The sequence below is a fragment of the Tachypleus tridentatus genome, chromosome 12 (assembly GCF_004210375.1).
Source record: "Tachypleus tridentatus isolate NWPU-2018 chromosome 12, ASM421037v1, whole genome shotgun sequence".
NCBI lineage: Eukaryota > Metazoa > Arthropoda > Merostomata > Xiphosura > Limulidae > Tachypleus > Tachypleus tridentatus.
The window spans coordinates 30,225,692-30,243,673 of NC_134836.1; positions in this window are offsets into that span (position 1 = coordinate 30,225,692).

A 17,982-nucleotide genomic window follows, 5' to 3' on the forward strand; every position below is an offset into this window, starting at 1 on the left:
GCTTAATTACAATCATATAGAAATTAACGCTGATTTGAGATGAAATGTTACGCTTTAACATTACAGCGATCCTTCTTCAAAAGAGAAGTCTTAGAGCTAACGAGTGAAAACAAAAGAATAATATATCATATGGACTATTCTTCTGAAGAGAAGTCTTAGAGTCCACGAGCGAAAACAAAGAAAAAGTATTATACTAACCAAAAGGCATTTGATATGTCCATATCCGACGAGGCTTTTCGTAAGGTACCAAGGCTTATCAGATCATGTGGATTGCAACAGGCAATCCCCTCAGCCTCCTTACAAAAATCGTGTCGTTAAATAGAATATGCCTTGATTAAGCCTGAAGTGTTAAATTTTGAAAGCTATGTTAGGTACATATGCTACTTATTTCTTATACAAATCAGCATGGAACTGAAAATACGAGTAAACAGTTTTAAAATTAAACTGGTCATTTTATGTCGCTTTTAAGGTAAATGAGTATAGTAAATACCTACCGAGAATTTTGACAGAATTATATGAGGCCTGTCTTGTGAATCACAAAATTCATATTTTTAAGTAAATAAACGTGTAATAAAATAAAATAAATGCAAATACAGAAGTTGTTTGTGTATTTTGGTGCAAGGCTACGAAATTGGATATTTACATTTTCTCTATCTCTGATGTCGAACCCTGGATTTAGTATTGTAAGTATTAACCCACTGGGGTGGAAATACTAGTTTGAATATACTGTTAAGAAATTTCTATAGGCCTTCCTTTGTGTTTGACATCCAAAAAAGGAAAAAGGAAATAAATACATTGATTATCAAAAAAAATCTATAAAGCTTTGTAATTCTCTTAATCCTAGAATTATTAACAGATCATATGGATACCACCAGCTTTTTAAACACGTTTAAAAAAAAAACAAAACAGGTTAAGCACCTCGTCGTTTCTTGGCTTGGTGGTACCTCGAGAATTTCTAGCAAAGGAAATGAATCTGGATATGCTAAAACAGAAAGGTTCTTGATCTCATAAGTGTTTATTTTCAGACAAGTACCACGGTTGAGCCACAAAGAATGATTTGCATTTGATGCAATATAAAAGTGTCATCGCAATTACTTCGCAATAAAAATGACCATTCGATCATTAAGGCACCAACTATAAACTATTTTGTAGAAAATATACAAACCGTTCCCTTAAACTATCATTCATAAACTGCATTCTTAAGGCACCTTATATAAACTGTCTTCTTAAAGCTCCATATATAAAATGTCCTATTAAGGAACCACACTTAAACTATCCTCTCAGAGTTCCACGTACAATTTGGTTTTATGAAGCACCACACATAAAAATTACTTTTAAAACACTACGTACAAACTACCCTTTAAGGTGCCATATATAATAGGCTTTTGACATATGATAAAAATATATATGAACCACAGTTATATTTTCCAACCCTAATGCAGAAATCAAAATTTGCGGTTACGTCCTTTTTTTTGTAAATGTGAGGTTAATATTCACAGTGCTGAGTGTAATTTTTGTTTCTGGTGATAAAAAGGCATCAAATACGGAAACTGGGATGGTAAAAAGATGGTTTCCGTACGTTTATGTCTGGAAGGCAAATCACCAGAGACGATGTGTGTATTTCGAGGGCATTAAAAATGCAACGAAATTATCCAGCGTTATCGTCTGTTTTTATTTCCCATCAACAATTGTACAGTTCTTAAACCAGTTTTCTACATTTTTAAACGTTTTTACATGTTGGTATTTCAACAGACTTCATCAAACATCTCCATGACTTCAGCCTGCTAATTATGTCTTTTCAAACTATTCTATCACGACACTTTAAAATTTAAAGAAATTGAAGTTATCAACTGTTTTATTCTTCGCTAATAGATGCCACCACAAACATTAATCATACCAGTGCAACTGAGATTTTATTATCTTTACTCACAGGTGTATCGAAACGACAACTTTAACTACTTTATCGGAAGGTTAACATATTGCTGCTTACAAGGTACCTTTTAAGTATTACACTGTACTGTTCTTATAATCATAGTTGTAAATCTTTAATAAAGTGAAATATTTTTACCAAAAAATTAAATTGATACACAAATCTCGTTGAAGATGGCGCTACAATATCAGTTCTTATTAGACGTTTTTTGGCCGATATAAGAGTGTCCAACGACGTGTTCTTTTTGTTCTATTAAATGATTCTAACATCAATGGAATCTGACTGTATTCAACTAAACATTATTCATTCTTTCAAAAAGTTAATATATTTATCAATCATTTTATTGTTTGTTAGTAATTAATTGCAAAATTACACAATGTGTTATCTGTGCTCTGCCCACCACGGGCATCGAAACCCAGTTTCTAGTGTTGTAATTCCACAGGCATATCACTGTACCAGGGAAGAGCATCTTAGTTTTATCTCACTTATGAGATAACTTTCAAAGAATGGAATTGCTTTCTATAAGATATTATTTTCGCTCTAATGTTTCAAAACCTTCTTCGTATATTAAGGTCGGAATTAGAAAACTCGTTTTCTAATATACTCTTCAAAAAAAGAAACGCAAAAGGGATATTTTTGTTATTTTAAAGAGAAATATATGTAATAACGTTACAAGCTCAGAGTATGTGATGTTACACGTGTTAAGGCACTGATTGTCAGACCGAAATGACAATAAAAGTTGTGCACTTTGAAAACGGAGTAAAACATCGGATTTTTCGCCAAAACGCATTCGTGTCCAATAAATTTGTTTGAGAGATCTGCATGTTCTGCAAGTGCAACATGTGCAAAATCCCTATAAAATTGACGGGTTCTCGGTTTCCATAGCTCAGTGTTAAGCCACCGACACGCAATACAGTTACGCCAAGACTGACTGAAGCACAACGCAACAACGTCATTGGTCGATTGGAAGCAGGCGAATCTTGATCAGATGTTGCCAGAGCTATGGGCTATGGAATCGTCACCAACAACATGGATCAATTCGTGACCGTCCACGATCTGGCAGACCACGTGTGACCACGCCCGCACAAGATCGTTACATCTGGTTACGTCACCTTCGGGATAGAACCACCACTGCGACGTCTACTGCCTCAACCATACCAGGGCTGCGTAGAATTTCCGATCAGAACGAACGCAACCGTCGACGAGATTCTTAGGCCCCATGTGCAATCCATCATGGTGAACGTCAACGACGTTTTTCAACATGACAAAGCCCGTCCTCACACAGCCCGACTCACCACTGTCTTCTTGAGACACCACAACATCAACGTTCTTCCCTGGCCCTCCAGATCACCAGATTTAAACCCCATCGAACATCTTTGGGACGAGTTGGACCGACGTCTGCGACGGCGACAACCTCAACCGCAGACTCTACCTCAGCTTGCAGCAGCTTTGCAGGCTGAGTGGACAGCCATTCCACAGGATGTGATTCGTCACCTCATCGCTTCCATGGGCAGGAGATGCCAAGCAGTTATTGATGCTCACGGGGGGCATACTCGTTATTGACGTTGAGTGACGTTAAACTTCAACTAGTGAGCGTAAACTTCGCCTTTGCAGACTTTGGATGTTCAGCAGTGAATGTGCAAAGTTTCACACATGTCATACAGAACTACCCGGAATAAACTTGTTAACAATATGTCTCAAATTTTGCCTTTTGCGTTTCTTTTTTTTGAAGAGTATATCTTATCACAGATCCAACTCACCAGAAAACTAGCAAGAACGATAGAGATATAACCCGAACCAAATGTTCTCACACCATTCAACAAACTAAAAAACGTATGACGCTATTATTGGACTTCTTTCGACCCTGATGGTACACTAATAACTCTGCGGACTTACACTGCTGGATAATAATTATATAATAATAATATTATTATATGTTTATAATTTATATTTTCTACTACATATTTTGAAGTATAGTTATCGTCTAGTCACACCTAGAAACATATCGGCGCTACGTAAGTTGCGTTATTTATAGAGGCTTTACGCACAGCTCTAGTTATTTCTAGTAAAGCTACGTAATGGGCTATTCTTTGATAGATTGTGTAGGCAAAGTATTCATGAAGAAACTTTGTAAAATGGACAGGAACTACCTGTTGTGGAGACACAAGTGTAGAGGACGACGTTTCGAAAGTCTTCCGTCTTTTGTCTTCTAGTTGCTGTCCATTCTACAAAAGTTTCATTCATTACGTAATGGGCTGTTTGTGCTGTTTCCAACGCGGATAGTCTAATCACAGATTTTAGTGTTAAATCATTCTATATTCTTAAGTTAAATCACACTACCAACTCAAGTTAAACCATACTTTAGGCCCAAGTCAAAGTATATTCCAGGCACGATTTAAATCATATTCAAAATACACGAAAATGCTACTTTAGACTGTAGGAAAAAATGTTCTTTCTTGCTAAAGGTTTTATTTTATATGCAAAAATCAACATGTGTGGCTTGAAAAGGTAAGAAATAACTCGTAGATGAGTGATAGACACTCTAGCCTGCTTCTATTGGATAACTAAATGTTTGTTGACAAGTAAGACACTGTTATCCGGAAGTGACACACCATAAATCTATTTCAATCATGAGTGTTTGTGCGGGTTTTCTTATGGCAAAGCCACATCGTGCTATCTGCTGTGTCTACCGAGGGAAATCGAACCTCTGATTTTAGCGTTGTTAATCCGTAGACTTACCGTTCTACCAGGGGGAGACTTAACACGTGACTATAAGCATAAGTGATCATTTCAAATTTTAACAACAAAGTCGGATATTTTGCATTGGGTATCGTGCTGTCACCCCTGGATTTATAACACCCAAAGAGCCTACCGAAAAATTAAAAATTTATTTTTCAAAGACATATGCCTCCCAGCCTCTTGACGGGTCAATGATGTACTTCTTACGCAAAACTCCATTTTCGAATCTTTAGAATGAACAAGATACATATATAGAGCCCATTGTGCAAGTAAATCAACACTATAATATCAGTTTATAACGCATTCAGTTTGAAAAAGTGACTAAAAACTTATTAATTAAATATATTTGTACGCCAAAAATAAAACTGAAACATTAAGCTGTAACAAAAGTTAGCTTAGTATATAAACCTTTAGCAGGTTTCTCAGAGCTTCAGAGAAGTGGGGAATCTATTTATATTTTATTTTTTATCCAAACGTGTGATTGAAATAAGCAAACGCGTCCGCATTTATTCCGTGACTAGGGTAAGTCAGGTTTAAAGAAATGCATGTTTTGTCAGTCCTTTATTAGGAAAAAATAGACCCAAAGAAAATAAATCTGTAAAAATTTCCTTTTTATAAAACATATACAAAATCTTGTAAATAGAGAAATCTAAGTTAATGCGATAGGATTTCTCAAGAGATTCTTCTTTTGATGCGTACAAGCTTTAAAGACGTAACGAATGGTTGATTTGTATTTTTTAGAAATTTCTATTACGTTCTCCTTTCCAAATAAGATCCTATTTATCTAAAAATATTACCTAGGATCTATAGGCGTCCAATTTGCTAAAGATCACATGCTATGATTCGTCCAAACCCAACACAATTATTACACTGGTCAACAATTTTTTTCGAAATCTCAGTTGCATAAGATTTTTTTACTCATTCTTACCCTTTGTGACCTGCTAAATTCAAATATGAAAACGATTCAGCTCTACATGCTCTAGTTTTAATGCAATTTTAAGTTTTTCATTCTAGCCTTTTGTGGTCAAATTAACACATTGATGTCTCCTTGTAGCCATGATCAGATCTGAAACAAAATCTAAACAATTTTAATATCTCTGTTGATAACAAGCCGGACGCTTTCTGTTATATTTGTGGATGCTTCACGCTTATTCGTCAAAGGCGTAATATAACGTCGTTTGTGAGGCGTGCTTATAAAGCGTACTTTGGACTTGCTCTTGGTGACCAAGACAAGAAATGGGCCCCACATATTGTGTGTCATAACTGCGAGGAAATGCTGCGTGACTGGACAAAAGGGAAACGTAAGGGTTTACCTTTTGGAATTCTATGACCTGGCAAGAACCGATGGACCACACAACTGACTGCTATTTTGTCTGGTCAATACAAAGGGCATTGGCAAGAAAAAGCAGACAAAATCTCATATCCTAGTATCCCCTCAGCAATCCGACCTACTCTGCACTCTGATGAGCTCCCAATCCCAGTTTTCAAAGGATTTCTTCCATCTGAAGATGTGGGTAGTGACCAAGAGCAAGAGACTGCTGATGAAACTCAAGAAATATTTTCAGAATCTGGCGATCCTTCTTATGAGACCCCACAGTCATTAACTCCTCAACAGTTTAGCCAGCCGGAGTTGAATGACCTTGTGCGTGATTTGGGTCTCTCCAAAATGCAGCTGAAGTGTTAGCTTCCAGGATGCAAGAAAAGAATCAGCTGAGCCATACAACTAAAGTGTCGTACTTCCGAAATCGGGAGCAGGCTTTTGTGCCATTTTTTACAGAGGAGAATATGTTTTTTTATTGTCATAATATCTCAGGTCTTCTCCAGGAATTAGGGATGCCAGTATACCATCCAAATGACTGGCGATTATTTCTAGATTGTTCTAAGCAAAGTTTGAAGTGCGTTCTACTTCATAATGACAATGTCTATGCAGCTGTTCCAATTGGACACTCTGTGTATTTACGAGAGGAATATAATGACATTAAGACTGTGATTGACCTACTAAAATACCACAAGCAAAACTGGACAATTTGTGTGGACCTCAAAATGGTTAATTTCCTCCTAGGTCAACAAAGAGGATTTACAAAGTACCCCTGCTATCTTTGCATGTGGGACAGCTGAGCTCGAGAAAAGCACTGGAACCAGAAGGAGTGGCTCATACATTGAGACTCTGAAGGCAGGTATGCCAAATATTGTCAACGATCCAATTGTCAGTCGAGAAAGATCATATTTCCTCCTCTCCATATCAAGCTGGGCTTGATGAAACAGTTCATGAAGGCGTTGAATACTGACGGTGAATGCTTCCAACACATATTTTCTGTGCTCCCTGGTTTGTCCTTCGAGAAGATCAAGGCAGGTGTTTTTGATGGACCACAGATTCGTGCACTTGTGCGTGATCAAGAATTTGCCAGAAAGATGAACGACAAGGAAAGAACTGCATGGCTTTCATTTGTGGTGGTGATGGCAAACTTTCTCGGTAATAAAAAAGCTGACAACTATGAAACCCTTGTAGCGAATATGTTGTCAGCCTTTCGCGATCTTGGATGTAACATGAGTGTCAAACTCCATTACCTGTACAGTCATCTTGATAGATTCCCTGAGAACCCAGGAGCTGTAAGTGACGAGCAAGGGCGAGCGGTTCCATCAGGACCTCAAGACCATGGAAGAGCGTTACCAAGGGAGATGGGACAAACATATGATGGCAGATTACTGCTGGAGCATTAAACGAGAATGCTCTGAGACAGTCCACAAACGCAAGTGCTACAAGCAGAAATTCATGACTGAGTAGACTGCAATTGAGCTTTGCCTCCTCATAGTAGCAAATGTCTTATCTACTAATCAGTTTTATATAAATCAATTGAAATATAACTTGATATAAAATTGAATTTATATAAATAACTTGAATACATTTATACTATCTTGCATTTTCTTTTTTATTACCCAGCTATATTAAAGAGTTTTATAACATATTTTATTACATATTTTTCATGATAGACTACGACGTCAATGTGATGATGACGAAATTTTGAGATTTTCAAATACCTTGATTGCAAAAAAAGTAGAGCACTGAGGAAAAAACTAACTTCAGATCTGAAATCAGGGCAAGAAATTATGTAATACCAAGTGTTTGATATAAATGCAACAAAAACTTTGTTGACCTGTGTTATTTAACTAGCAAAGGTGCGTGTTTTACGCGCAGAGTTAAATTCAATTTTCGTTTGGCATTGGTTTCGTTTATTTTGTTATAGATGTTTCGTTGTTTTTCTTATAGCAAAGCCACATCGGGCTATCTGCTGAGCCCACCAAGGGGAATCGAACCCCTGATTTTAGCTTTGTAAATCCGGAGAATTACCGCTGTACCAGCGGGAGGCTGTTATAGACATCCTTGCGGGTTCGGCGTGGCCAAGTGGTTAGAGCGCTCGAGTCGTAATCTGAGGGTCACGGGTTCGACTCCCTATCACACCAAACATGATAGCCCTTTCAGCCATGGGTAAATATAATGTGACGGTCACTGCCATTATTCGTTAGTGAAAGCGTAGCCCAAGATTTGACGGTGGTTGGTGATGACTAGCTGCCTTTCCTCTAGTCTTACACTGCTAAATTATGGAGGGTTAGATATCCCTCCCATACCTTTGGTAAAAAAAAAAAAACAACAAGATATCCTTACTTACTTGGATCCTCATTCGCGACTTCAAAATGGCAAAAAAAGAAAGAATGGACACTAAACTCAAACCGCTCGTGCGATTGTTTTACAATATAATCCCGAATTTTGGGTTCCTCCACAAAATTATATCGGATTTGGTAATTTTTTCAGCACTACTTAACACCCAACAGGACAACAATGCTTTTACACGTTGTGTAGACGAGATAAGCATTCCTTGTCTTCGGGATTGCAATCCCTTCCTCACAAGAAAGCTGAAAATATGACTAATGGAACGCTCTCATAGTGATTGGTCGAGGATATTCTTCACGTCCTCAGTAAGGCCATGACATCCCACCATCACAGGAATGCTGCTAAAAAAAGCACATCGAAAATACAATTAGATATCATGCCTAGTTAATGTATTTTATTCTATTCTTTGGTTGCTTGAATATAGGTCAACATAAGAGAAATTTTATAACTAGTATATTTAAAGCACTGTAATTAATGTGACAGAACAACCACATTAAACTCACTTATATTTTTTACATACTTCAGAAATTGGTCAATCAGTTTACTCTGTTAAATTAGAGTCGTCTATGAAATGAAGATGGATGATGCTCGCTAAGTGCCTTCACTCTAGTCTGTATGTTCAAAACCAGCGACGGCTACTACAAATACTCGTTGTGTCGCTTTGGGTAACAAACAGACACCAATAAATAACCTAAGTATATTACTGTTTGTGTTTGAATTTCGCGCAAAGCTACTCGAGAACTATCTGCGCTAGCCGTCCCTAATTTAGCAGTGTAAGACTAGAGGGACGACAGCTAGTCATCACCACCCACCGCGAACTCTTGGGGTACTCTTTCACTAACAAATAGTGGTACTGACCGTCACATTATTAGGCCCCCACGGCTGAAAGAATAGAAAAACATACGTAACTTTCATGGTTGTTTTTTGTTGTTGTTAGATTTTTTTACATTTGATACTCTGACGTGTATGCTTTTTTGGTTTTTTTTGTTTTTTTTATTTCGCGCAAAGCTACACGAGGAATATCGGCGCTAGCCGTCCCCAATTTACTAGTGTAAGGCTAGAGGGAAGGCAGTTAGTCATCACCACCCACCGCCAACTCTTGGGCTACTCTTTTACCAACGAATAGTGGGATTGACCGTCCCATTATAACACCCTCACGGCTGAAAAGGCAATTATGTTTGGTGCGACGGGGATTCGAGCCTGCGACCCTCAGATTACGAGTCGGACGCCTTAACCCACTTGGCCATACCAGGCGGCATACCCTGATATATATTTGTAAATATAAACAAAAAGAGTAAAGTTATTCAACAAAATTTAACAAAACTTTTGCGCATGAGAGTTATCGGTCTGAAATGTTATTTCCAGCTTGATTTAAGATTAAAACTGAACCGTTCTCAATTTTATATCGTTCGGATTAAAAACAGCTGACTTCGGGAATCAAAACTATAACATGAAAAGACGTGCAGATATATAAATATTGTTTAGGCTAAGCAAACAAATTTCTAGCTCAAGCTCATACTAGTGGACAGTTATTATTGATTATTCATTGTCAACTTTTTCAGCACAAATGTATTAAATTCCATGAAATTATACACGTTAAAGAACATTTAGCGTAGTGTGATATTATCTGTACCGATTGCATGGGCGTGATGGCAATAAACTCTGAATCTAAGTTCCAAGGCGTTACTATAAAGCAGTGGTCCGGCCCTCGACGAGTCGCCAAGTGGCTCGCGATGTTCAACGGGAAAGTCAAACATAGAGAGTTCGCGCCTGCGCGAAGATTAAATGCTGTAGAAGAATATGCATTAGATTAGATACTGGATGGTTCCATATTTGTGTTGAGCAATAAAGAAAATTTAATAAGCAAATCTCATTAATGCATAAGCATTTAATCATTGGCGCAATGACGTAATATTTCCGTAATTGCGAAATCTCACGCGTTCAAATTGTTCTTCGAGATTTACTTACGAGCCCTATTTTGATATTATTTCGTAACAAAAATAGCAGCTAATCGTAAAAGAAAAGTTGACGACGAAAACCGGCAGTTTCATGATGATTGGACTGCGCAATACTGTTTTGTTCAACAACAGAAGAACGTGATCTGTCTGCTGTGTCATTCGACAGTAGCAGTGGCGAAGGTATCCAATATAAAGCGACATTATGAGTCGAAGCATAAAGATTTCCACAACGTTGTCGGTGATGAACAAACAGCTCGAATTGAATCTCTGCGGCGGTCACTGAATCACCAGCAGAACGTTTTCTCAAAGCAGTCAGCAAATTTAGGTGCAGCATGTGAGGTCAGTTACGATATTTCGTTGATGATAGCAAAATATTGCCGACCGTTCACTGATGGTGATTTTGTCAAGTAATGTATGATTACCACACTGGAAAAGTTGTGACCGGAAGTAGTTCGCAAGCTACAGACGGTGGCTTTGAATCGTATGACAGTTCAACGAAGAATTTCACATCTCTCACCAGACGTGACAAGGCAGCTTACAAATAAAGCAGCCAACTTTCTCTACTTCTCTTTGGCAGCTGACGAGTCGACTGACATCAGTTCAACAGATCAGCTACTAGCTTTTGTTCGTGGTGTGTCATCATCGTTTGATATCACAGAGGAACTAATTGGCATGGGTTCCATGAAGGGTCAGACAACTGGGTCTGCTGTATTCGTGGAGACAGTACGAGTGTGTAGTAGTGTTTCATTGGATTTCACGAAACTGGTAAGTGTGACAACTGATGGAGCACCAGCCATGACCGGAGAAAGTAGCGGGCTGTTAGCACTGTTGATGAAGCATCGAGGAAAGAAGAACAGATAGTTGGTGAAGTTGTACTGTATTATTCACCAACAGAACCTGTGCAGTAAAGAACATGATTTTCAGGCACTGATGGCATTAGTGACGAAAACCATTAATTTCATCAAATCAAGAGGCTCAATCACCGTCAGTTTCGAAATCTTCTTGAAGAAATTGATTCAGACTATGGTGACCTTCTGTATCACTGTAAAGTACGCTGGCTGAGTCGAGGGAAGATGCTTAGAAGATTCTGGGAGTTGATTGATGAGGTGATAGAATTCCTCAGAAGCAAGAACAAGGACATAGAAGTGATTTCCATGACTAATTCAGCATGGCAAGCTGATATGACCTTTCTGGTCGACATGACACAACACTTGAATGATCTGAATTTGAAGTTGCAAGGCAAAAATCAGCTTGTCTGTCAGCTTGCAAATCACGTCTCAGCTTTCAGGACAAAGTTGCAGTTGTTCCGGCAGCAAGCAGCATCAGGCAACTTCGTGCACTTTCCCACTTTTCAGTCACAGCTACAGAAGAATCAGGACGTTTACACACAAGTTTATGTTGGGAAGCTAGATACCTTGATTCAATCCTTCAACTCACGGTTTCATGACTTTGACCAATGCAGATTGTTGATGAAACTTTTTACTGATCCGTTCAGTGTGTCAGTGGATGATTTGTCAGCAGAATATCAGCTCGAATTTACTGATCTCCAGGCATCTGATGAACTGCGTGCTATTTACCGAGGAAACAGTTTGCTTGACTTCTACAAAAGAAACTAAATCAAAATTGGGACGGCCAATCTGGTATATACACTTACAGTATTAATTTTTTTTTTAATTTTGCACAAAGCTACGTTATAATGTGACGGTCAATCACATCATTCGTTGGTAAAAGAGTAGCCCAAGAGTTGGCGGTGGGTGGTGATGACTAGCTGCCTTCCCTCTAGTCTTACACTGCTAAATTAGGGACAGCTAGCACAGATAGCCCTCGAGTAGCTTCGTGCGAAATTCAAAAAAACAAACAAACAAACAAACATCAAAACAAACTGAACTGGATCTGGTTTAAGTAGTTATCGTCTTAGTTTTGTGATGTCGCTGTACACGACTTGTAATTTCAGCTGTGGATGTTTTACCAAAGTGACAGTTAATACTTTTTATTTGATTAAAGTAAATGGACAGTAAACCTAAAATTCCAAATCTTTCTACAACAGGGTAGGATTATCTAGTTCTAATCCCAAATTTATCAGAGCATTTCGTTCTCTCTTTAGCACTTATATATAATCATGTTACGCTACACTGTGATGAAAAATGTACATTGCACATATTTGAAAGTCATTGAACTTTAAAATGTTCCCCAAGAGTTCCATAAAGGCATTAACTTTCCACGTCTTTCTGAAGATGGACTTCTTCTGATTGATGAAAGTGAAATGATTTACAGCGAAAAAAAGGTAAGAGAAACGTTTTTCTTTGTTCCCGTTGAGTACATCAAATCAAGAATTTATTAGAAGTACCTAGGGTCTATTTTTTCTAATCCTAACAGTATAGAAAATAAAATTAGAGACAGGGCTTTAGGAAACAGTTTATACTAAAGTTTCTGACGACAATACCATTGTTTCTCCTCGAGTATAAAGTCCCTTCTTTGTGAACCTGAAATATCACATAAAAGCCCCTAAAATGATGGTACTTTGTCACTATAATCGGCTCTTAATACATATCTGATAACTGGAAGTGCAGCTTCTAAAAAGTTGTACACTAACAACGAGAACAATGCAACGTATTAGTGAAATCGTATACACACACAAGGATAACAATTGACATTAGCGAAACTGTATACACTACAAGATAACAATGGAAACATTAGCGAAATGGTATATGTTGGTAACAATAACAGTGGAAAATATTAGCGAAGTCTTATACACTCGTATATTACAGTGTATCTCCATATGTTCTTTAATTTACTACGTACCACTATAATATTACACTATATTTCTAATTGTTCTTTAACGTACGACATACCAAATATCCTTATCCATCAGTATTGAAAAGTCCATAGTCGTGACTATTGTTTTTCAGCTCCGACAATAAACTTGAACTTGTATGATGTTTGATCTAGTTTAAGAATGTAAAATAACTTATGTATTACAATATAATGTTTAACAGAATGTATTCCAAGGTATGGTATTTATACATGATACTATCTATATCGGGTTTTACTCGAAGGATTTAACTTATAGTATGTAAGTAAATTAATTACTCATTATATATATTTTTATTACCCATAACACGTTGTTATTAGTAAATTTCTTTAAGTATGCTGTACTTCTATGGATCATATCTTTAACTCTGTTTACCCACTTTCTAAATAAGATTATTTTTACGTCTCACTTCATCGAAGTAACACTTGATTGAGTGATTTACCGATTACTTGTATACGTTTAGGACATTTAGTCCAAATCTTAATTCGTTATGACAACAAGTTTACCGATTATTATGTGGTCGGTAAAAGAATAAATGTAAGTGGATTAATTACGTTAGAAAATGAAGTTCTGTAACTCTTCAATGGTTATGTTCTTTAACACGATTATAGTCAAAGATCTTACTGTTTATGGCTGCCTTGTTAGAACAGCTAATAGTTTGTATTCAGTTTTATAGGTTTTAGTTAATAAGTAATGTAGAGAATATTCTCTGGCTATGGATAATAAAAAACATTGTTCCATACTTCTGTCAATAAATGAATTTACAAAGTAAACATTATTCTTTTGTTTATTAGTGTTATTTTTTAGGCTTAAGAGATGTCAAAGAGAAAATAATAGCTACTCTACATCGCTCACCGAACTTGTTAATAACTGTATTTATGTTTAATTAAAAATAAACTGAATTTTATCAACTGATAGCCCTCACAAGGTAACGTACAGACTTTTAAGACCTTTTGTTTGGTACATTTGTAAATGGCCTTGCAATATAAACTATAATGTTCTTCAGCTCTCTTGTTTTATGTTTACAAGAACTATATGGTCGACATGTAAGCCATTAAGAAAAGTGTTACCTTCATTTTAACTCTAATGTTAAGCCTACAGAGGTAGGTCACAACAACGAAAGTAGGGTATAGTGAAGCTATTTGAATTTGTTGGACTTCAGAGTAGTTGGATAATTCAACAAAGACTATAGAAACTCGGTTAATGGCATGAATAATTATATACATGACGTGTTGTTAAGAGACTTCTAAAGCCTACAACAATGTTTGCCTGCTGTCACTAAGGGTCATTTAAATAGTTTTTAGTTACATGGCTCACTTTTGATGTGGGATATCGAAAAGTTTTAAAACCTACAGATTACCCCAACATTTCTCTATTCTTCACAGAATCACCCACTTAATAACTCACTTCATCCCCTCCATTTCCATCGCAAAATCTAATAATACGTCAGTTGTATTATAGATGACGCATCGATTTAGCGAAATAAGAGATCATGTTTAGCAAGCAGCACTTGTAGACATTTTCAGCATGTGGTAAGATGTTTAATAGGAGTTTCAGACAAGAATAGAACTAAAACTTTAAACCCAAAAGGTGTGTATTATGCGAAGGTGGGTAAAATGGCCATTCAGCGACGCCCACCGTCACGAGACCTAACAGTGTAGTTATCGATAACTGAAAGTCTAAAGATAACAAAGTTTTAGCATTCGGCGTCAACTCTTTTTACTAACGTAATCAAATAGTGGTATTTGAATGCGTTTTTGCAGCAACAGGATGAAAATCATTTGACCGCGTCTGGCCCAATTCCGAGGAATACTACATTTTAAACAGTAAAAGAAGTCATTAAAAAAAAGTACATTCAAATTAGTGTAAGCTAACACTGAGTACTTGTATTCGCAACAAAACAACTAAGGCTATTTGTCACAATCCCTAATATTGATCTACTAATATGATAGAAGGAAGCAACTTGACAACATTCTATTACCGACCATTTCCACTAAACGATTGACTGTCATTCTTGTAGTGTAGAATGTATTATGGCATCGTACGGATTTCAAACCGGATCGCCAGCTTCAAAATTTAGAGCTTTTGTTTTTCAGTCCAAGAAGAGAGATAAACCAAATACGTAACTATGTATGCAAAACTAAAAACCAATCAACTTTTCATATTAAAAAAACATCACAGTATAATACAAGTTACCTGCTACGAAATAAGGTAACTTATGTATTTTAAAATATATTTTATCTTCTTGCTGTTCAGCCACACAAACTTCACCGTATCATTGAATAAACGTCTATATTTGGTCCTTATATTTAAATCTTAACCAATCTAATTGAGTTGTGTGATTAATTTTAGCTCTATTATAGGTAAGCAGCTTAGGTTTAGCTGTACCATTTCTGATTAATTTTCTGGTTGTAAACACCACATATTTCACCAATGGAATGGCACGAAACATAATTGGTTGTAGTGCCTGTTTTGTGTTGAAACTTCCAGTTACCATGGTTAATATAAATTGTGCTTTCGATCCTCTGTCTTGCCCCTACCATAATGAAATTGAAACAAGAAATTGCAGACCAGTTAGTACTAACGGGAACAAACCTGAGAAGACAGCTAGTCATCACCACCCACCGCCAACTCTTGGGCTACTCTTTTACCAACAAATAGTGGGATTGACCGTAACATTAGAATGCTCTCACGCCTGAAAGAGTGAGCATGTTTGGCGCGACCGGGATTCGAACCCGTGACCCTCGGATTATGAGTCGAACGCCTTAACCCACCTGGCCATCTTTACTAATCTAGTTCATACTATTAGTTATTTTTCATATTTTAAGACAAAATTACAAAACCTTAAACCAAAGTGGTTGAAAAGATGGGCTTTTTTTTCGTTACAGGAAAACTGAGAATGATTAAATAAAGCTAAGTGTTAAAAGGAAGAAAATAGGGGAAAGTGATGTCATACCAGGTCACCATGGTAACTCGGAAAAGTTATAAATCGATTTCAAAGTGTTTTCGCAAGCGTGCTTACGTATTTTGTATAATACGATAAGAAACAAGAATGTTAGATGTAAAAACGTCAGAGAGGTTTGTTTTGAAAGATAAAATATATCGACGGAAACTATAATGATTATTAATAAAGATGCGACGTGAAAATAAATTAATTAGAAAATGACAAGTACATAGAACTAAATAGTTATACGAAAACTTGAAAAATAGTCAAAAATAGGTAATAAGTATTAAAAAGATTAGAAGTGAAATGAACAATTCTTATCACATATGAGATATAAAAAATATTTTCTTTCAGAGAACTAATTAATGGTCGAAAATCACCAATTCCAAGATCTATGATTGTTCGTCAAGGTAGAACGGTATTTAAAGTTATAATCCAATGATTTCATTTATTATAAAGTCGGTTTCATTATCGATGAGAAACCAGTCATTAAGAACGTCTGGGTTGGTCGATTTGTTTGCTTTAAAACTGTCACATTGGTCTATCTGTTGTATCCATCGCAGGAAACTGAAACCCGAATTTTAGCATTGTAAATCCATAACTATCCTCTTTACCACCAGGGTAAAGGAAGTTTTTCAGTGTTAATAAAATGTATGGTTATTGCAACGCTCCAGCATGATACAACTTATATTTTGGGTTATGCAAATAAAATATTTATTTATTTTAAAGTGTGTTTGGTCATATTTGTCGGCAAAAGAATCGGTAGTTTTCATGAACTTACACATGACCTTTATTAATGGGTGATAACCATTCTGCGAAGGGTGTAATTCCCTATTGCACAGACAAGGATGTCTTTTAGATTTCTGCTGTTTCAGTTGTAGTTTGTTTGTTTTTTCAGAATGCGAGAAGACTTTCCGAGTTTAATGTGTTCTGAGTGAAATTTTGCTATTACACTGATTAAGTTTTCTGCAGAAATCAGTGTGTAAATACTGATCATTTAAACGGACAAAGAAATCAAGAAAGTTACTTTGAGTAAGGGAGTAATCGAGGGTAAACTTATTGTTTTCGGAAAGTTCCTGTTGTCTTCCTTCGGGAAAGCAGAGGTTCTAAAGATATTCTTGTTTATACAAGACTAAATTAAACACTACTACTGAATTGTTGTGATCTATTTAATACAAATGATCATGCAAACTCCCTCCTCTCTTCCAGGACAATTATGACCAAAAATATTTTAAAATTTCCAAAGATATTGATTGACCAAAGCACACAACAATATTTACCTCATATAATGTAAAAATTGCAACGATTAGTATATAGAAAATCCCTTACATCTCTTAAGGATTTGTTTGTTTGTTTTTAATTCCGCGCAAAGCTACACGAGGACTATCTGCGCTAGCCGTCCCTAATTTCGTAGTGTAAGACTAGAGGGAAGGCAGCTAGTCAACACCACCCACCGCCAACTCTTAGGTTACTCTTTTACCAACAAATAGTGGGATTGACCATTACATTATAACGCCCACACGGCTGAAAGGGCGAGAATGTTTAGTGTGTCGGGGATTCGAACTGGCGACCCTCAGATTACGAATCGAGGGCCTTAACCATCTTGCCATGCTGGGCCTTCTCATAAGAAACATTTCAACAACCATACATTTCTAGTAAGACCAAAAAATGACTTTCCTTTTGCCCAACGCTTCAACTAACTTAGTCATTCTACTAAGAATGTTACTCTCATCGGCACTGAAACCAGTCTTAAAACTAAAGCTGATAGAGAAATAAATGAAATCTATTGGATTTTAACCTAAAATACTCTCCAACCTAGTTTAACAAACCGAAATCTGATAATTAATGTTTCATTTTTCTTCCATTAATTTCCTATATCTGGTTTGAATTATATGTTTCTATTTGCAATCTTTCTGAATAATGATAAAG